Source organism: Aulonocara stuartgranti, assembly GCF_965226115.1.
Source record: "Aulonocara stuartgranti genome assembly, chromosome: 2".
NCBI classification, from domain to species: Eukaryota; Metazoa; Chordata; class Actinopteri; order Cichliformes; family Cichlidae; genus Aulonocara; species Aulonocara stuartgranti.
In genome coordinates this window covers 1,629,473-1,649,803 of record NC_138940.1, presented here as the reverse complement: position 1 = coordinate 1,649,803, position 20,331 = coordinate 1,629,473, and the positions used below count along the sequence as shown (strand labels likewise).

The following is a 20,331-nucleotide window of genomic DNA, read 5'->3' as shown; positions in this document are numbered from 1 at the left end:
TCATGATTAATGTTCACATTTGTGTTTTAACAGAATAAAAAATTGTTTTTATGTAGTTTTAACTGGTTACTTTGTTCAAAGTTCTCCAAGTGCAGCAGAAATGATTTCATTTCATTTCAGTTTGAGTTTTCTCAGGTTGTTAATAATATCTCCTTGTAGTGATGTAGCATGGGCTGATTCGAATGATTGAAGTTTTTGTTCTGATTCTAATACAAGCATTTTTCTGTTTTTTCTTATGTGAACAATAAGTTATTATTTTGTCCCACATTACTTTCCAGCTTCCCACAGAACACATGCTGGTAGTGCTGGGGGGTCATTATATTAGAAACACTTTGCCCATTTAGTTTTGTTTATTGTTGGCTATTATTTTAATTTTGTTCTTTAAGTAGTGATGTATTAAATCTCCACCTCCTAACTGATGGTGTGACTGTTTTCTGTGTCAGAGCTAGAGACAGAGCAGTGATATCTGTGATATCCATGAGTGTGGAGCTGCCAGGTAAAGTCTAAGTGTGAGTGTGTACTGGCTGCCTGTTCCTCTGACCACTGTACTGAGCCTGGCCATTTGGCGTCAGAGTGATCTGAAGGGAAGAGGGTGTGAAAAAACGAGGGATCATCAACATTTGGCCCATATATACATGAATCCATAGTTTATTTTTCTGTTAAATAATATGGCCACACCTCTTTGTTTTGAGTAATAGGCTGAGAATGTGTGAGGGGACCACAGAGGTGAACATGTGTGCAGATGTTTTGGACACGAGTCTCCTTTGGAAAGACAATGCCTGCCTCTAAGTCCTACAGCCGGATCATTTAAGGGTCTATTTCCTGGAACAACTCCGTGTACACGTGACAAACTTCAGTGTGTGTTCACTAAGGCTGTGTGTGTGTTTACGGAGTAAATCGAAGCAGTGGAGGCAAAGCAAACACAATGAGTGCAGAAAGGGAAGAGAAAAGAAGTGAAGAGAGGCTGTGGAATAAAACAGTGCAGAAACCAAAGCACCATTTCTCAGTGACTTCTGAAAATCAATAAAAATAACAAAAAGGAAACAGAATATGTTGATTGAACCAACATTAATTGTTCTATGCTCGTCTATGAAATCAGTGGAAAAGGAGAGTGCAAAGAAAGAATCTGAAAAAGGTAAGTACACGAACACAAACAGTGATTTACGTGAACCAGGTGAACTCTGGGAGCACTTTGATGATTTCTAAGCTCACTTCTACAAATAACCACATTGATTACTGAATCATATCTTCATGCCATTCGTATTTTTTCCTTGCCCCATAAAAGCACATCACGCTGCCATTTCTCTGGAGTTTGGCAAAGTAAAAACCGTGTTGTGTTCGGCAGAGCTGTATATGAGTGTGCTGAGGGGGGTCCCTCCTACACACTACTCTGGCAGAAAGCCTTTCTGATGATTTATGAAGCTCATATACATATTTTCTATTTTTCACTGTTTTTCGTCCGGCGACATTCTGGCAGAGAAATCAGGTTTCAGTTTTCTCATCTGACTGAAATGTGAGATTAAGATTGATTTATACATATGGGGCTCATGTTTCACTATACTGTGAAATACTGGTGTGAGTTGTAGTAGGATGTGAAGTAGAAGTTAAAATGTTGTATAATGTAATTATATCCCGACTTGCCTACTGGTGTTGGCCAGAGGGGCCGATGGCGCGATATGGCAGCCTCGCTTCTGTCAGTCTGCCCCAGGGCAGCTGTGGCTACAACTGTAGCTGCCTCCACCAGTGTGTGAATGTGAGAGTGAATGAATAGTGGCATTGTAAAGCGCTTTGGGTGCCTTGAAAAGCGCTATATAAATCCAATCCATTATTATTATTATTATTATTATAGTTTATAAAGACAACAGTTAGTGCTGCGCCACCAAACCAAGTCAGTCTGTTGTTCAGTGACTAACAGCTGTGGAAATATAGGCCTCTGTGGTTGCATTGAGCATGTTTACGATAAAAGACTTTCTCTCGGGATAAATAAAGTTTGTCTTATCTTATTAGGCTTGTTTTGTTAGGCTTTAATTACCACCCAGATGCTTCATGCTTTTAGGAACTGGGCAGAATTATCCTGCTGAGGGAAAATTAAAGAGTCTGTTGTCCATAGTTTATAATTGGATTGGCAGTAAAGACAAACACGATCGTCCACTTATGTCTCATATGCCAGATTAGGAAAATCTGAGGGGTACACAAACCACACCCGGGTGTAGACATCACTGTGACATCACTGTGACATCACTGTGACATCACTGTGGGCACTTACATTTGGAGGGCAACGATGTTGAACATAAACTCTGTGTAATGATCAATGTTCAGTGATCAATGCAACCTAACTGAGTATCATTATTAGTACTCAGAGGTCATCATAATACGAGCTGAGTTTATATCCAGTGTAGTGATTTGTGTTTGAGACCAAAGGAAAAGAAAATCAGTTTTATTTTGCCTTCTGTCACGGTCTGGCTGGCAGACCGTGGGGATGTGGGGAAAGGAGGACCCAAAACGCAGACTCTGTGATGCAAACAGTGCTCTTTATTCACAGTGAAAAGCTGTAAACACAATAACTCCCCGTTGCTCCCTTGAACCCTGTGTGCGTGCTTCCCTCCGACGTCTGTGCTCGTGCTCCCCGCTGTTGTGTTTCCGCACACCCCGTGCGTCCTGCCTTTTTGGACCACTCTTCCTCCTGCAGGGAAACCATAGCGGCAGCCGTCAACACTAACCCTCGGCGGGCATATACGAACAACACAGACATATGCTGACACACTAACTTGGTACGATAACTCAATGATCCCGCGCCGGTGGGAGCTCCAACTCTCTCCTAAGTAGCTCCCCCGACGAGCCCTGATCACCAACAGGTGTGGCCAGTCCTTCGCAGGGCCACACCCATCAGGCCTGCAGGTGGCTGTGCTCCATCCTCCAGCCACACCCGCAGACATACACACGTATACACCCACACCCTGCCTATACATACGAGTGGGACACAGACTAACACAGCATTGTGGAGAAAACACACATCACCAAATAATAATAATACTAACAACAATAACAACAGTCAAAACTGGTCACGGACCCCCGAGTCCTCCAGAGCCGGGTCCGTGACAGTACCCCCCCTCTAAGGGTCGGCTCCCGACGACCCAAAAACACAAACCAAAAACAGTACAACCAACCCAGGGCGGGCGGCGGGAGGTCCAGGACGGAGGGCAGAACCAAAACAAGCAAAAACCCCCAAAGAAAACAACCCCCCCAAGGTCACAGTCCCAGAGTCCGACCGCGCATCCCGCAGCGGAGCAACAAAAAGAAAAAACGCCACAAAAACAGTCTCAGGCGGCCCATCAACATAACAAAAGAGTTCAGGGGGCCTACCTCGAGTCCAATGGTGGCGACATTGCAGCTCCGGCGGACGGCCACGGGTCCGGCAACAGCAGAAAAACGGTTCTGGGGGCCTGCCACTGCTCCAGTGGCGGCGGCACTGCTGCCCCTCCGGTGGCGAGCCCCGGACCCAGTAGCGGTGGCGCTGCTCCCCAGGCGGCCTGCCCGAGATCCAGTGGCGGTAGCGGCGCTGCTGCTTCTCCGGCGGCCTGCCCCGGGTCCGACGGCGGTGGCGCTGCTCCCCAGGCGGCCTGCCACGGGTCCGGTGGCGGCGCTGCTCCTCCGGTGAGCAACAGCGAGGTGTGGCACACGGTTCATGACGCGCTGGTCGCTGACGTGGATGCAGAGGACGTGGATGGCGTGGAGGCCGCGCCAGACGTGGAGGTCCCTCCGGTTCGCTGACCTCCGGCTCCGGCTGAGCGGGTCCCTCCTCGGCTGGCAGCGAGAGCTCCTCCTCGGCGGCTGGCAGCGAGAGCTCCTCCTCGGCTGGCAGCGCCGGTTGTTCCTTCCGCTCGCCGAGCTCCTCTGCTGGTGGTTCGCTGAGCTGCTCCGGCTCGCTGAGCTGCTCCGGCTCGCTGGGCTCCACAGCTGGCGGTGCGGGCTCCTCCCGCTCTCCGAGCACCCTGAGCACCTCCGGCTGCGCTACAGCTACTGACGGTCGATCTGGAGGGGAAGATGACACCTTCAGACATTCACCTGCTTACTTTCTGTTATTCTTTGCTCTTTTTTTGGTCTTTACATTTTCATTTGCAGCTCTAGATAAAAAGAAGTAATCCAGAGCTGACTCAACAACACTCCATCACTTCATGATGACCTGAGCTTGTACACATAAATCCAAATCCAATTTATTTATATAGCACAACGTGCTGTACAGAAACACAGGAGTAAAACACAAGATAAAAACACAGACACTCACATAAACACACAGTAATACACATAATAAACACATCAACTCACACCAGTCTGAACGCTATCGAAAAAAGGTGAGTTTTCAAAAGAGGCTTAAAAACAGGAAACGAAGATGCCTGTCTAATACTTAAAGGCTGCATATTATAAGTTTGGGAGCTATTATTGAAAAGGCTCGTTCTCCTCTACGTTTTAGCCGAGATTTTGGGACAACCAACAGCAGCTGGTCAGCTGATCTGAGGCCCCGTGAAGTAAGGCTGAAGCATCTCAGAAAGGTATGTGGAAGCAAGGCCATTAATAAACCAGCGTTAGTCATGAACAGGAAGCCAGTGAAGAGAGGACAGGACAGGTGCTACATGTTCATGCCTGCGGGTACCAGTCAAGAGGCGAGCAGCAGCAACGAGCTGAAGACGTGCACGAAACCCTCGGCTCACTCCAACATAAAGTGCATTGCAGTAGTCAAGCCGAGTCTCCATGTCATGTCTTGGCAAAACTGGCTTCAGCTTTGCTTTGCTAGATAGATCAAATGTAGTACATTTAGTATATGTACATTTCTCCAAAGCTCTCACTCTCCTTCTGAATACCTGAAACTTTCAATCCGTCACTTTTTCCTCTTCTCTTAAATCAAGACAAGTAAGACTGTGAGTGTACCAGCCTGCTACTGACTGGAGGTGTGGAGGTCGAGACCCTGTATATGCACAATGGGAGGCTATCACATGAACAGATTCAAGCTCCTCTTCAGTGTAAATATGATGAGTCACAGAGACTAGTGTGCAGAGGTACAAGAGGGAAACCCTGAGAGAAGTTCAGCTTATAGCAAACGTCCACTGATGCAGTGCAAACAACTTTCAGTACACACCCATCCACCCACAGTCAGTTAGGTATGTTATTATATTTCAAATGTCAAAAATTAGAATTTCAGTTTCAAATCACTTTTTCAAATGACTCAAGCCTCTGAGCTGATTTAGCTGCACAGTAGTTCTGACTTTAGGTCACATAGAATTCTTTCTAAGTTACACTTTCACCCATTAGTAGCTGCTATATTGAACATTTTTGCTAAACTGTTTGCAGTACTCTCTACCCCTCAGCTGTGAAAGGCTGACGGGGCAATGTCTTCACCCCGCTGGGCGGCTGAGTGAGGGGAAATGAAGCACAGGTTAACTTAGTCAGGACAAAAATGAGTGCAGTTAAGGAGCAAAGGAAGAAAGTGAAACTGAAAGAGTACAGAGAGGAGACAAACAGCAGAAGACACTCAGGAAACAAATGAGCAAAGATCAACATGAAAACTAAAATCACTAAAAAGTAATTTTTCCAGTCTTTGCTGCACATTTTCACACTAAATCAGTTAGCGTGACTCTCTTAGCAGTCGTTATCTCGCTACACTGTATCCAATTATTTGGTGAGACTGTGGTTTTGAACATCTGATGCAGTAAAAGCAGGTGTACCAAGGACTAACGCTGTGGAAGGTTCCAGATCACTGCTGCATGATAACTGCTCGTCATGTATTAAGTGTACTATCAGTCTGATCGTATTAGACTGCTGCTTTTCTATAAGCAGATTTTGTGCATACACACTCTCACACAGGTCCCCTCACAAACGATTCTGTCAGAGAAAACTATTATAAAAAGAACAAGTGACATGTCAGCTCCCTGGGAGAGCGTCATCTATCAGTGTCTAACGGCCTTATCAGTACCACGCCACAAAGGAAACTTTAATTCACCCCTGGGGTAAAGAAGCTGCTGCTAGCTGCTTTGTTTCACACAGAAACGCCTTCACTCTTCTAGTTCATACGGGAGAGAAAACACAGCACGTGCATGTAGCTACACACACACACACGCTTGCAAACAGATGCCCAAACACACATACTTGTGTAGAGACAACTGCAAGCCATCTGCAAGAGCTCTGCAAGCTAGTGGAAAAAAGGGTAATCAACAGCTTGTCCGACTGCTCATTACTTCTTCATTACGGAGCGGAAACAAACACCAAACACCTGAGCTTAAAGACAGCGGCGCACACAAACACGCACAGCTTCGTCAGGATGAAAAGGAGCTGACAGACAGCTATTACAGTGAAACAGGAAACAGACAAGCTGTTCCTGTTAAACGTCCTTCTTTCACCAAAGTGGCAACAGCAGCACAGTCATACCTGCCTACTGCTTCATCCACCTGGAGGCTCAACATGTCAGCACACTGGAAACAGCACATTACAGACTCTGTACTCAAGTATTTCTGGTGTTCACCTAACAAAGCACACAGCCACCTAAGCTGAAGGCAGAGAGCAAACATCATGGGTGACTGTGATAGTGGGAAACATGCCAGCTGTTTGTTCATACCAATTTAATTAATATCTGATGCCTGAGTGCAGCACGCCGCTGTGAGTGACAGAGACAAATAAACACCCACACTTCCCTCTGAGATCTTTATAATATCCATCTACAGCTACAGTTTGGGGACTGACCACATAAGTAAATGTGTGATCATCATCACTTCAAAAACCGAAGTTGAATCAACAGTCAACCAATTAAAATACTCATGAGTGGAACTTAGCAGCCACGTGCACAAAGTGTGTCAAATCGTTTTACTGAAGTGTTTGTTCAGACAAATTCAATTCAACAGTCAAGCTACTGTAGCTGATATTGCTGCAAAACTTAATGCTGGTTGTGAGAGAACTGTGTGAGCATACACAGTGCATTAGCCCACGCTGACCCCTGCCCACCACAGGAACAATGGGCATGTGAGCATCACAAGTGGACCACGAGGGAAGGCAAGTTTGGCAAGGCAAGGCAAGTTTATTTGTATAGCACAATTCAACAACAAGGTGATTCAAAGTGCTTTACAGAGACATTAGAAACAAAAACAAATAAAAAGCATGATTTAAAATTGATTAAAACAAGCAAACAAGCAAACAAATTAACAAACAAACAAACAAAACAGTATGTAAAATCAAAACAGATAAAATCAGAACAGTAGATAAAATCAGTAGTTAAATGTAAGTTTTGAAATTTAAGCTTAAAGTGTGGATTTGGTGCTTTATTCAAATGCAGCTGAGAACAGGTGAGTCTTCAACCTGGATTTAAATAAACTGAGTGTTTCAGCTGATCTGAGGCTTTCTGGGAGTTTGTTCCAGATATAAGGAGCATAAAAGCTGAATGCAGCTTCTCCGTGTCTGGTTCTGACTCTGGGAACTGATAAAAGACCGGATCCAGATGACCTGAGGGATCTGGAAGGTTCATACTGGGTCAGGAGGTCACTGATGTATTTTGGTCCTAAACCATTCAGAGCTTTATAGGCCAGCATCAGAACTTTAAAGTCTATCCTCTGATGGACAGGCAGCCAGTGTAAAGACCTCAGAGCTGGACTGATGTGGTCCACTTTTTTGGTCTTAGTGAGGACTCGAGCAGCAGAGTTCTGAATGAGCTGTAGTTGTCTGACTGATTTTTTAGGTAGACCTGTAAAGATGCTGTTACAGTAATCAAGCCTACTAAAGATGAATGCATGGACTAGTTTTTCCAGGTCCTGTTGAGACATCAGATCTTTTATCCTTGATATATTCTTGAGGTGATAGTAAGCTGACTTTGTTATTGTCTTAATGTGTTTTTCTAAGTTTAGGTCTGCATCCATCACTACACCCAAATTTCTCGCCTGGTTTGTGGTTTTTAGATGTATAGATTGAAGTTCTCTGGTGACCTGTAATCGTTTTTCTTTGGCGCCAAAGACTATTACCTCAGTTTTGTTTTTGTTTAGCTGGAGAAAATTGTGGCACAACCAGTCATTAATTTCCTCAATGCATTTACCAAGAGCCTGTACAGGGCCTCGGTCTCCTGGTGACATTGTGATATATATTTGTGTGTCATCTGCATAGCTGTGATAGTTTATTTTGTTGTTGTTTATAATCTGTGCCAGTGGGAGCATGTAGATGTTAAACAGAAGGGGTCCCAAGATGGAACCTTGGGGAACTCCACATGTGATACTTGTCTGCTCAGATGTGAAGTTACCTATTGATACAAAGTATTTCCTGTTTTCTACGTATGTTTTGAACCAGTTTAGTACAGTTCCTGAAAGACCTGTCCAGTTCTCCAGTCGTTTGAGTAATATGTTGTGGTCAACTGTATCAAATGCTGCACTGAGATCCAGTAAAACTAGGACTGACATTTTTCCACTGTCTGTATTCAGACATATGTCATTAAACACTTTGGTCAGAGCGGTTTCAGTGCTGTGGTTCTGTCTAAAACCTGACTGGAAGGCATCGTAGCAATTATTCTGTTTTAAGAAGTAACTGAGCTGTTGAGAAACTGCTTTTTCAATGATCTTACTTAAAAACGGGAGATTTGAGATCGGCCTGTAGTTGTTCATTTGTGTCTTGTCAAGATTGTCCTTTTTCAGTATAGGTTTGATTACAGCAGTTTTTAGTGATTCTGGAAACACACCTGATAATAAAGAAAAGTTGACGATCTGTAACAGGTCTGACTCTAAAGTCTTTGAGACCTTTTTGAAAAAACTTGTTGGCAGGACATCTAAACAGCAGGAGGAGGAGTTCAGTTTACCTAACGGTGTGTTCACACCGAACGCGATGGGCGCGTGAAAAAAGCCCCAAACGCCCCTAACTTGACGCGTGCACATTCGCACCTCTACGCGTGTCCAAGAAAAATCCATCGCGCCCCAAAATATCATATTTTAACGCGCGTGAACCGGAAATGTGGGAGGGATGTGGGAGGAAGTTTTGGATGCACCGGAGAGCAGCGCGGGGTTAGTAATGTGCTCAGTGATATTGGGCATGCAGATTGGAGCAGACAGGGATCGAACCACCAACCTCACAACTGGCAAGTGAACTGCTCTACCTGCTGAGCTACAGCCGAACATTCCCAGCGCTGGAATAATCCTGGATTCTGGATTGAGACGACACCGGTGTGAACGTCACCGCTTGTCACTTGATGACAAACCTTTGCTTTCACTGACGTGGGGTGTTGCCTCTGCACTTGTTTCCTCGGTACTCTGGTCAGTTTGTTGATGTGCGTACTCACCTTCCTCACAGATCAGCTGACTGGCTGCCAAACAGCTGATACTGCAGATAGCAAATGATTCTTTACTGTCTGATTTAACTGCGCAGTGTTGGGGAGTAACGGAATACATGTACCGCCGTTACGTATTTAAAATACAAAATATGAGTAACTGTATTCCGTTACAGTTACCGTTTAAAAAGCTGGTATTCAGAATACAGTTACTTTGTTGAAATAAATGGATTACACTGCGGTACTTTCCTGTTTCATATTGTCGCGGGTCAGGACTGTTTGGGTTTGTTTGACAGCTACGTGCTGTTGTTCCAGGCGGCAGCGTTACGGTTGTCATGGTTACAGGGCGACGCGCTCTCTCTCTCTGCGACTGTGTGTTTCCTGGGTGAGAGAGCGCCTTTTCGTTGTTGTTGTTGTTGTTGTGCTAAGCTAACAGGCAGAATGCTACAAGCATAGCTCTAAAGAATGTAGCATCATGGGCAGTGTAGTCCGTGCTGCATTAAGACTCGACTGTACACCGTGTTCCTGTTTTCCTCCGAAAACAATAAGTTCTGTTGGAGCAGTCTTTCAACGCCTCTCTCTGTCTCTCGCAAGAAAAGTTGACCCACACAACAAAGTAAAGCTATTTTTGGGCTACGAGCCGACAGGGACCCCGCCGTATTAGTCAGAGGTCCCTTTACTACGGTTTGGAGTCGCGGACCTTCAGTAATAGTAATAAATCACACAGCAATAGTACATTCACGTTGTTGTAAAAAGCACGATAATATATTAAGTAATCCAAAGTATTCAGAATACGTTACTGTCACTGAGTAACGTAACGGAATACGTTACAGAATACATTTTGGGGCATGTAATCTGTATTCTGTAATGGAATACATTTTAAAAGTAACCTTCCCAACACTGTAACTGCGTCACTCCAGACTGACCCCGGGACCTCTCAGTTTGTTTTGTCACTGGACTCTTTTAAGAAACTTCTCAAATTCACCTCTTCAACATCTAGTGCTTTTGTTTATTTATAGTCTGTGTCCTTGTTGAAAGGCAGAATGCAAATCAAAGTAGTCTTTATTATGATTATGTGCTAGATGTGTGCAGTTTGATTGGATAGGGTATGATGAAGGGCCACATAGTACAGAACAACAGTGTGACTAGCTTATGTGTTTTTAATAGCATTTACAGTGGAGCACAGTGGTTCAGTGGAACAGAACCAAGACAATATTCTTTGTCTTCAAAGAAATGAGTTGCAGAGTGGGTTACAACCCACGGCAGGGTTTGGCTAACCAAACATGTAAAGTCGTGGTTAATTTCTGTGATAAAAAAAACGACGTGAGCGTAACCCCTGAAAGCCCTTTTTTTCCACGTTCATTTTTGTGGGAGCAGTTTTCTTCATTGTTTCATCACATAAAATATTATACTGTCCAAGTTTATTGAGCTAAAACACGCAAGTGTGAAAAATGTGCTAAATATAAGAAATCAGGAAGGAAGCGAATATGTTTTCACAGCATCGTATATTCTCCGTCTCAGTAACTGTAAGTCTCAGGATGCTTCTCCATCATTCTCACATCACTAAATAAAATGCCTGAAAAGTGTTTCAGTGCTTTTCTCTGCCTGTTAGGGTGACACACAACGCCTCGACCATAGTTCCTCGCAGTGAAACAAAAACAAATCATACACTATTATTCCCTGTGCTCCCTGTCAAACCACGGTTTGCTTCACATGCATTACTCATCAATAGATGATGTGAACGTAATCCTCTGATATGTGTTTGTTTGCCTCCTTCACATCATCCTTAATAAATGTGATGACTCTCAGACACAGGAGCAGACACCAAAACTCATCACTGTTAGTTTTCCTTCTTCAGCCTGTGCAGTGAGAGTGTGTTTGTCTCACCACCAAGACATCTTGCTCCATGTTGTTCTAAATACCCAGCAAGGCTAACTATTACTCCTCATAAAAGATTCACTGTGTTAATCATTAATTCAAACTCAAGGAGTGAGATGGACTGGACTGGTTGTGGGGTTTGAGACATTGCAAAGCAAGTCAGTTTCATTCATACAATCGAGTAGCTGAAATTAGAAATCTGCCTCCATCCTTAAACCTTTGAACTGGATCAAAGAGCGCAGTATAAGGAGCTCTCTTCCAGTGTAGATGAACGTCTGCAGATAGTTAGAGACAATAAAGTACAGCATCATATCCAAGTTGTAAAAGAAATATAAAAATGTAAATATACAGAGAGGTTACAAATTAAAGGGCAAACCTTGAATCCCTACAGTGAAGGAATATGTCATTTTTCCAGGTCTTGGCAATCAGGAACAAAAACAATAACATATCAGCTTCCAGTTTGGATCCAGGGGACAGACACTATCTCTACTTTTAAGATTTAAACTTTCCTTCTTGTTAAAGCATATATATAGGGCTGGATCAGGTGACCCGCCTTAATAATGCTGCAATATGCCTGCAAAACCTGTTCCACTCATTGCGTATTTATACACCACTCTGTATTTAAACAAGAGTTATTATGAACCTCTGGCAATGACGCCTTGTGGAAGAGAACCAGTCTTCCTCCCCTCACAGCCCTACAGCAGCAACTGGAGGTTTCTTTCTTTGTCACTAAGTACCTCCTCAGAGGGGGACATTTAATTGTTGGCTTTTCTCTGTATTATTGTAGGGTGTACCCACATGACACAGTCCCTTTCTTAATATACACACGGATTGTGATTGGACAGTGAACAATGCTCTGTGCTGTACACATGATGCAGGTCATCTGAGATGTTTCAGGTTTATATAACGGAAGGATTCATAATAATGCAGCTGTATAAATTCTGCACTATATGATGATACTGAAGAGATTTACTGCTGCTGATTTCATATTTTCATGTAACTTCTTTCAGTGAAATGAAGTCTACCATGTTCTATGTTGTCATCTCTTTTCCATTTTCTTTTTCTGGGTGTTATTGTATATGGTGAATAGTTCTGGTTCTTATAGAGCGCATTCCTGCTCAATCAAACCGCTGTACACAACAATGCAACGGATGCACCGGAGAGCAACATGGGGTTAGTATCGCGGGTATTTGGCATGTAGACTGGAGCAGACTGGGATTGAACCACCACCCTTCCAGTTAGTAGGTGACCCGCCCTATCTACGTGAGGCATCCCGGGGTTAAGTGAAGTGCTAGTTATTTTTAAAAATTCCCACCAGGCTGACAGAGAGGTGCTTATGTTGAGGCTTTTAAAGCAGTCATAGTACTTAACACTGGTGGAAGATTCCAGAGAGCGCTTGTTCTACGTCCAGCCAAGTCTAACAAGTTTGGGTGAATCTATTTTCAAACATGCAGCAATCTGTTGGATAAGAAGCAGTGATATAATGCGATAGTTCCAGACCATCATTGTATTTTTATTTTTAGACTTATTTCCCCCCAAATTTCTAAATGTTGTTGTAGTGATTTAAACCAAGTAACACAGCCTTTGTTAGGGAGCTGTGAAAACCTGTCATTTATTTTCGTCAGAATCATTTTAACGGTGCCGACTCGTCCCGTGAGTCCAGTCTCGCTCTGTACTTGTTTGTCACTGCGTCCTTTACTTCCTTCATATATGTTACAATGTTTCAGTTTTCCTTTCCTCTCAATGTTTCAGTTTTCCTCATTGCTCCATCCTCCTTCATGTGAAGGCCTGCATGGAGTCTTCTTCCTGTTACCCCCAAACTGAGAATATTATTCTCCCTCACTCACACACCCACTGGAGATACTGAAAACACCACGCACTACTACCTTGGTGAAACGGTGCTTCCAGCCACCCTGCCTGTCTTCCACCTTTCTGTTTCTCCCTCCCCCGATGAATTAGATGCTTCCTGTGTTTCCTGTTCTTCCTCCCTCTAACTCTTTCACCTTCTGGTAGCTATCTGAGAGGTCACAAAGCCACGGCTCAATGAGGGGGAAGTGTATTGACAGGATGCTAATAGATCATGATAAAAATGTCTCTCTTTTGTAGCACATGAACTCTAGCCTCAGGCCCCTCACATCTGAGGACAGCAGACTGTTTTTTCGTTTCAAAGGAAATGGAGCTTCAAATGCTCCTGGTGTATGGCTGACAAGAGGAATATATATAGGATTTAGTGGTTTGGATGCTAGTCTTTGTGTCTTTCCTGCCGCGAATCCTGGTTTGATGACTTCGCTGGATCACAGAGTGGCCATGTCGCCTCAGGCTGGAGCACCATTGACATCTCTACAACAGATTCTTCAGTGGCTTCACTGGTTCAGGGATAAAAGCCTTAGGGTGCCAATTTACAGGACCTGTCTGTCTCTGAAGAGAAGTACTGAAGTCAAGAACTGGATGGCGCTCTCTTCTTTATCTTGAAAGCAAAGTAAGGCGCTTTGCTTTCAACATCTGAAGGCTACAATTGCCATATATGACTCTCTTAAATTCAAAGGGCATAGACCATTACAGCCTGCCTTTGAAAAGAGCAAGCCCTGCTGCATATTAAATATGTCTCCTGTCATTAGAAGTGTTACTGACATCGTGTTTTTGTACTTTACAAAACAAATACTTCATAATTCTGACACAAAAGACTGCAGAGAACAAATGCAGATATGTCATTGTACAGTTGTACTCATAAAGCTCCTTGAAACACTTTATGGTTAAGATTCAGGCGACTGTTGTGAGTTTGTGCTGTAGAACTTACAGTGAAATGAAATTAAACTAAAAATCAAATTAATGAAATATTAACAGTGAAGTCAAGACTTGTCTTCACTGTTCAGTTGGTGGGAGGGGGGAGTTTAATTTCTTAGTCTATCATTACATGGAGAGAGTTTCTCATTGGATGAATTGTGGAAAACCCTTTTTTATTATATGTATTTATTTTTTGCTTCAAGAGAAACTGAACACATGCTCTTAACTGGAAGAACTACGACTAAACTGCAATTATTTGAGCAAAGTGCTTGGAAGTAAGGCAAAGACAAAAGACTTGGTCTGAATAGAGCCCTGAGTGATGCGGGTTACTCACAGCATGGCTCAGATTTGTGAGGTGGCTGGGGGGGGCATAGTGTTTGTTAACAGTCCGAATGTCTCAGGGGACAGAAGCTGTTAGTGAGTCTGGAGGTGTGGGACCTGACTGATCCGAGGCGCCGACCTGAGGGCAGCAGGTCCAACAATTAGTGGGCGGGGTTGAAGGGGGCACCTGTGATGGCTCTGGTTTTCCTGCGATGGAAGGAGCTAGCGACGGACTCCAGAGGTCCTTTCTTATTTTTCCTTCTTAAAGTGTCATTTCATGTCCGTCACTTATCCTGTTTTAACAACAGGATGTATGTCAATGTCAGTTTGACCTGAGTTATGTGCTCATCACCCCGCAGCAAATACAGATTGATCTCCAACACGTCCACTCTCTCTTCTCTGCAAATGTTCAAACCTCAGCCTTATCTCTGACTTTTGTCTCCAGACTGCTCGATCTGATTTGTAATGCAGTGCATCCTCATCATTCCCACTGAAAAGCTTGATATCTTCAGCTCTGTCACTTCCAGCTCGGCATATTTTCTTTATGTTAGCACCACTATCTCTAAACCATACATCATAGGAGTCTCACTACTATCTTGTAAACCTTCTCTTTGACTCTTGCTGCCATCCTGTCACAAATTACCCGCGACATTCATCTCCATCCACTCCTTCCTGCCCCAGCTCTCTTCTTCACCTCTCTTGTGCACTGTCTGTTTTGGATGGTTGACCCCACATACCTAGCTTCATCCACCCTCTCTACACATGGTAAGTATCTTCCAACTGTGGTCAGTCTGTATGACGAATAGATGTTTAGCCACTGTTATGACCCAGCTCTGCTAGATGACAGGGGAGGTAACATAAATGAGCCCAAAGACAGGAGGGTCAAATCTTCTGTGAGCCCTGGCTCGCTTGAATTTCCACACAGGTAGGTGGGCCCACTTCCTCCGAGGCCGGGGGCCGTAACACCACCTCCAGAGCGCTGACAACCATGATGAACTGACCGGTAAAGTCAGGCTGAGACAGAATGGGTCCAGAAGTAAAGCTTTGTCTCAGGGGGTCAAAGTTAGACAGCGCTGAGGAATTCCACTGGACGGAGACCCTTGGAGGGGTTAGTTGGCTTAATGGTAGTGCAATCTTACAGAAGTCTCAGATAACCTTATGAATTAAAATGAAACACTGGAGTTGTGTTTGTGCTTAGGAGGTACTGGCCAGTCGATTACTGGACATTTGCCGGGTCTATAATATAGCCAAGGGAGGAAACTGTTTCAATGTGAACTCACATTAGACGAAGCGTTTGTACTCAAACAAACACTGCAGAACTTGCCTTAACATGAGGTCCATGTTCTTGGGGGGACCAGGAGAAAATCAGGATGTCAACCTGATGAACAAACGATTCATGAAGTGCTGGAGGATGTTGTTAATCAGAGCCTGGAAAACAACGGGAACATTAGTCAATGCAAATGGCATTACCAGATACTTGAACTGATCAAGGTGAAGGCCATCTACCCCTCCCTCAGTACCCTTCCTTAATCCTCACCAGATGATATGCATTACACTTGGCTGAACATAGTGGCCGCCTTTAACAACCTGAGGACAAAAAAAGCAGCAGGTATTTATTTTTGTGTAACCCATGGAAGTCAATGCATGGTCTCGAGTTTTGTCTGTTTTCTCTACAAAGAGGAATCCAAGAGGAGAGGAAGAGGGCCAAATGATGTATTTTTTCATACTCTCCTGCTCTGGTTTAGATAAACTGTACAGCTGGCTAGTGGGTAAGATTGCACCAGGAAGAAGAGGTTGCACACAGTCATATACTCTATGTGGAGGAAGAGAGCAGTGCGTCATTATGGAACATTTCAGCTAAATCTGACATGCCGGGTCTGCAGGGTCTGCAGGGTCTGGAGGAGAGGACGGAGAATCAAAGGTGAGAGACAGACTGGCAAATCCTGTTGTAAATGTAAATTCTATTCCCGGGAGGAAGGACATCCAAACATCCAACAACACAACATTCACTTAAACCCAAGGCAGGCTCACTAAACTCCAGGGAGGGGAATCCAGGGGACGTCTGCAGAGGGAAAGAGCTGGGGCTACACTAATTGTGTACTTCGATGATCCATAAAGAATGACTGCCAGCTATGATCGTAAGTATCGGCAGTGATGAGATAATCAACGACAAAAAGGCGATTACCTCAGGTGTGTCAAACCAGAGGTGGGAACCTAAGACGAGTCCATGCACAAGCACACAGACAGAAGAGAAGAGAAAGGAAACAAAGGCAGAGAGGCAGAAGCCAAACTTGGTGATATCAGCTGAAGAGGACTGAGGGAAATCAAAAGAGCAATAGATCGCGTAGCTTCATGGTACGGCTCATCAGGTTCATGCTTGCGTAGTTAGAAAGGTTCTGCACGCCACCCTTGCTCTTGAAAATACAACAGTACACAAATTTTCAATTCCTGTTGATCTTAAAATGGTTTCAAAATGGTCAAAGTTCACTGGCCTAGACATTGCCATGCTTTCACAGGCATGTCATCTGGACCAGCTCCATTCTTCATCATCTTCATGGCTGCTCTTACATCATTCTCACTAATCTTCTGCACTTCCTGATTAACTAGCTATCCTGTATCTGTTCTCCCCTCTCTTATTTTTCCCATTCATCAGCTCATCAAAATAATCCTTTGATCTTTTTCTAACACTCAGTTCACATTTTAGTGCTTTTGCATCCTTAACCCTTTAAGACCTACCATAGAACCAAGCCCGCCACAGCTTTATATGTTTACATGCTGTGGAGCCATTTTTGGGAGCATTTCAAGTTGCAATACATCAATACAACTGTTATAGCCCATATTTTAATAATATGTCTGCATTAAGTCCATAGTAACAACATTAATTGCAAAAAAAGTGCAATAAACTACAAAAAAATTGAAAATCGTTTTTGTTTTTTTTAAACATATATTTCTATTTGGAGAAATTTAAGAGGCTTATCCCTCAAAACTTTAAATACAAAGAAGTTGCAAAAAATAGTTTACAACAACAGGAAATTTATTTTGAGTCTCTTCATAGTTTTATTTTTGAGATACAGCAATTTTTATATACTGCAGGAAAAACAAAAAACAATCCTATGATGCACATTTGCAAAGAAAACAGCAGGTGCATCAAAATAAACTATTTCCAGCTGTGCAATTCGAGTTCTAAGCATCCCAGAAACTATTCAGAAAAGTCAAACATGACTTACAAAAACACCAGTATAGGCTTTTAATGCCTACAACTAAAAAAAAACTACATTTTCTGCGAAAAATGACGTCACTTCCGGTTTCGGGCAGGAAATGGTGGACATGCGATCGTTCGCGCTGACGTCAGTTTCAATGTGGGAAGTGTTATGAACAGCTGATCGGATCGGCAAAGCCTGTTTCTGGAATATTATGTTTTTGTTCCTGCAAGCGCTTTTTATGCAGTTTTTGCAAAGCTATATGTGGAAGGAAACCGTGACCGAGGACAAGCTGATGGCATAAGATGTAAGTACAACATATGCAAAAAAAATTATTGCACTAGCTTACGTGGTTGCAGTGCTACCTGGATTTAAAAATAGTTACACAAAACGGAGCGTGCCCGCTCCGACCGGCTTTAAAGGGTTAATCACTCTAACCTGCTGCACATCCTTTCCAGCCAGTCAATCAAAAATATTGCAAACAGTGGACCTAAAATCAGTGTTAGAAAAGGTTTTCTGTTGCTTAGGTCTTGCAGTTGTGATGGTCAGGATCCTTTAATTATCCACAACCACGGTCGTTTGGCTGATGGGGAAATTCAAATAGTGTGACGAATCAACTAAACAATCAACAACAGCAGCAATACTTCCCTCAGTGAGTAATATGGATGTATGTTTACAGCTCCCAGTTAAATACTCAGGCTACAAAACCACCACGTCATCGGAGCACATCTGGCATCATACCACTCATCACAGCTAGTGCAATGTCTTCTTACTACATATATTAAGGTCTCATTTGTTCCCACCAAGACAACATTTTGAGATGAGCTGATTCTGTGGAGGCAGGAGGGAACTTTTCTCAGATTTACAGATAACTTTGGAGATTTGGAGAACCTCAGAACTTCAAATGATAAAAATAACATTATTGGTGTAAGCAGAATCAACATATTGCAGCTAAAGCCTTTCTCCCACACTCCCAGGGTTCGTTTCAGTGGTGGCCGTGTGGCTAACAGAGTCACAAATCCTCCCAGATCCCCCATCTGAATTCACAATTCATTTTCCTCTGTTCCCCACTGAGCAACAGGGCTTGCTTCATTGTCTGCATCCACCCATCTAGCCATCCCCATCTGCCCAGGCAGAAGCAGTAGGAGTAGTAGCACTAGTGCCACAAGTGGCCTCCATCTCACCTGTCACAATTGAAAGCTCCACACTGCTGGTGAAATGCCAGTGAACCCAATCATGCAGGAAAACACAAAAACACAAAGTAATTATGCTCGAGAGCTTCAGTTGAAGGTAATTAAACAGCAGATTTTCTCTGCAACAGATCTACAGCCTGGATCCCCTGCAGCTGTGACTCACACATGCAGCACTCTATATCCATGACTTCTGAGGTCATCACATACACATGAATTCATTTGCTGGAGACATATTCTTATCATACACATAACTTCTGTTTTACACTTGCCTTAGCCTAAACCTGTGTGTGCGCAGTAAAATAAAATGATGCATTTATGTAACATTTGTCCCCATAATGTAACTGCATAAAGAAATTCAGGCAACCATACCATGTGTTACACTAAAATTAGCAACAAAGATAACAAATGAGGTAAAAATTAAATATAGATCTGCTGCATGTAGTTCATACAATGCATTTTTCTCAAAGCAAAACTAGATATGCCTATTAGATGTAAGAGAATATGTAACATTTCTTACAGAAAATGTCTTACAGCCCAACCCACCCCTGCTAGCAGTTGTCCAGGTAGTTGCATTAAAATAGCAGGGAGAATCCCTTTGTGAGGGACTGTGGTTTGTGGCTCAACCTCAGGGGAGCTGTGCATTCAAGGTTTGGTGTCAGGGGAGGCTGACCCACACAGTTCTTCACCTGGTCATGCCTTCCCTATTTCAGTAGGTTGCCTGGACCTGATGGGGGTGTTGTGCGTGGTGCAGAGTAAAGCATCTGGAAAGCGCCTCCCACAAATGCATGGTCCATTTGGGTGGGCAAAAGGACTTGAAAGTACCACATGAATACCAGTTCATTCCATTTGGCGTTTTAAAGATATTAGGGTGCAAAACTGCAGATGATGCAGACTGTGGGGAGTGTGACAAACAGAAAGCAGGCAGAATTCAGCAGAAGGCATTTTATTAGGCTGCTGCAAGGAAGTCCGTAAGATAAGACGTATGTCCAAGGGAGAAAAAAAATGCAAAGTCCAAAAGGAAGCAACAAACTAAAGGAGCAAGGAAACAAGGAGACACCCTGAGGCAACAGATGATCTGACTAAGGAGAAGCAGCAAAGGAGATTCTGTTCCTGGAACTCCTTCATGGACTTTCCTCTCCAAATGACCTTGTAAATAGAGACTATTGGATTTTGTTCCATTGTCAAGAGTTTGTAAAAGTTCCTTTTCACAAACACTGTAAATAAGGTCCCACATTTTGAGTCTGGCTTGCCTCATTGGTTACGACAGTGTCAGTATATTAACCCTCTAAAGTCTAACCTGTCACTGGCGTCAGAGAGGGGTTTGTCAGCGTTTTCTAAGCATCTGTATCTTTTTGCTGTTTGTTGTTTTCTGTGTTATTTGCAGAGATTTGGATGTGGCGCCCTGCCTGGCATTACGGTAATGAACCTAATATCACTGAAAAGAACAGAGCTGCATCGGAATTTTTTGATTGTGCCAATGGATCAGGAGTAACTGCAGTGTGACCCATGACTGCCATCGCATTTACTGGGTTAAAGTGAGGCTGAGCAGCTTGGAGACGAAGTTAGAGAAGCCAGGTTCAGATGGTTCGGGCGTAAGCAGAGGAGCAATATTTGCTACATTAGACAAAGGAAGCTGAATATGTAGCTGCCAGGCACGAGGAAAACAGGAAGA

General features: G+C 43.6%; 1 long non-coding RNA gene across 1 annotated transcript in view; it reads right to left on the bottom strand.

Moving 5' to 3' along the window:
• Nucleotides 1–8,050: 8,050 nt before the first annotated feature.
• Nucleotides 8,051–20,331, bottom strand: part of LOC309718175 — a 47,602-nt gene continuing 35,321 nt past the window's right edge. Inside the window, exon 2 of the long non-coding RNA XR_014279901.1 lies at nucleotides 8,051–8,633. This is a non-coding gene — a long non-coding RNA (uncharacterized lncRNA). The remainder of the gene's footprint in view (nucleotides 8,634–20,331) is intronic.